The sequence below is a fragment of the Canis aureus genome, chromosome 1 (assembly GCF_053574225.1).
Source record: "Canis aureus isolate CA01 chromosome 1, VMU_Caureus_v.1.0, whole genome shotgun sequence".
NCBI lineage: Eukaryota > Metazoa > Chordata > Mammalia > Carnivora > Canidae > Canis > Canis aureus.
The window spans coordinates 107,236,536-107,238,812 of record NC_135611.1 but is presented as its reverse complement, the minus strand read 5'-3'; positions in this window follow the sequence as shown (position 1 = coordinate 107,238,812).

Below are 2,277 nucleotides of genomic sequence, written 5' to 3'. Positions count from 1 at the left end.
TCTGTGTCTTTGTCATGGAGAGAAGTTGGGGAGGGCAGTCTTGGGCCAAAGGCGATACCAACAGTACAGAGAACATATAATACCTGGGTGGCTCAGTGATTAAGCGCCTGCCTTCGGCTCGGGTCCTGGGATCGAGTCCTGCATCAGGTCCCCTACAGGGCCTGCTTCTCCCTCTATGTCTCTGCCTCTCTGTGTCCCTCATGAATAAATACATCTTTTTAAAAATAATACTTAAGGTTAAGCATGCACACTTGGCACATGGCCAAGGTCCAGATCCAATGATTGTACTGGTAAAGACACAAGACCCATTTTTAGATCCAGACCATTTATTTATTTAAGCATGAGAGTGTGTGCAAATTGGAGGTGAAGGGACGGAAAGGAACAAGCAGACCCCATGCTGAGGGTGGAACCCAATACAGGGCTCAATCTCATGACCCTGAGATCATGACCTGAGTCCAAAGCAAGAGTTGGTCACTCAACTGACTAACCTACCCAGGTGCCCCAGATCCAGACTATTACTTACATCACAAAAGAAAGAATAGCAAAGGTATTGTGCTTCTTGTCACACACACCAAAAAGGACCACATTGAAACAAAAGGGCCTAGATGCTGCTTCAAGGGTCCTGGGCTACCCCTGCCGAGGAGCCAGCTGTCAAAGGCTGCTGTTGCTGAGGGCTCTTTGATTCTCTTGGTTTTTCCCTCATAGTCACAAGATGGAGACCACAGCTCCAGGCATTATGTATGAATTCAAGGCAGGTCAAAACTTTCTCAGTCTGGTAGATTTCTGCCTGCACCTCATCCAGAACTATGCTACATGGGCCTTTCTAGCTGCAGGGGAGGCTGAGTATAGATACGTAGTGGAATATAATTCAGTGTTAAAAAGGAAGCAAATTCTGACAGCTGCTACAACATGGATAAAACTTGAGGACGTTATGCTAAGTGAAATAAGCTGTCACAAAAAGATAATTAGTGTATGATTCCACTTATACGAGCTACTGTTTCAGGTCCTCAAGGTTTATCTAAGAAGTGGAATTGCTGGATCATATGGTAATTCTATTTTTAATTTTCTTGGGAAATGCCTAACTTTTCCATAGCAGCTGTACCATTTTACATTCCCATCAACAGTACACAAAGGCTCCAATTTCTCCACACCTTTGCCAACACTTGTTGTTTTCTGCATGTTTTTTTTAAAGATTTAATTAATTAATTTTTTAAATTTTTATTTTATTTATTTATGATAGTCACACACAGAGAGAGAGGGGCAGAGACATAGGCAGAGGGAGAAGCAGGCTCCATGCACCGGGAGCCCGATGTGGGATTCGATCCTGGGTCTCCAGGATCACGCCCTGGGCCAAAGGCAGGCGCCAAACTGCTGCGCCACCCAGGGATCCCTGCATGTTTTTTAATAGTAGCCATCCTGATGGGTTTGAGATATATGCCTAAAATTCTTTTTTAATTTTTATTTTTTTAATTCTTTTTTTTAAAGTAAATATTTATTTGAGAGAAAATGCACACAAGTGCACACATGGGAGGGTAGGGGTAGAGGCAGGGGAGAGGGAGAAGCAGACTCCCCATTGAGCAGGAAGCCATTCAGGGCTGATCCCAGGACCCTGAGATTGTGACCTGAGCCAAAGTCAGATGCTTAACTGATTAAGCCATCCAGGCACCCTTAAAATTCATTAAAAAAAATTTTTTTTAATGATTATTTGAGAGGGAGGGAGGAGGGGCAGAGAGAGAATCTCAAGCAGACTGTGTCAAGTGTGGAACCCAATGCAGAGCTGGATCTCACCACCCCAATATCATGACTGAGCCAAAATCAAGTTGGTCACTCAACTGATCTAGCCATCCTGGTGTCCCTAAGTTTGTTTTTTTTTTTTTTTTTTAAGATTTATTTATTTATGATAGACAGAGAGAGAGAGGCAGAGACACAGGCAGAGGGAGAAGCAGGCTCCATGCCGGGAGCCCGACACGGGACTCGATCCCAGGACTCCAGGATCGCACCCTGGGCCAAAGGCAGGTGCCAAACCGCTGAGCCACCCAGGGATCCCCTAAGTTTTTTTTTTTTTTTTTTAATTTAAACTCTACATTCAGTGTGGGGCCCAAATTCATGACCTGAGATCAAGAGTTGCAGGCTTTTCTGACTGAGCCAGTCATGTGGGACCCAGGAAATCTAACAAAAATCTACCCCTGGACAAGCAGAGCAGGACTAACTCCATTTTGTGGATGGTGGGCTCCACCTGCTATCTCATGTAAACCCCCCTCCCCCGCACGACCTGCC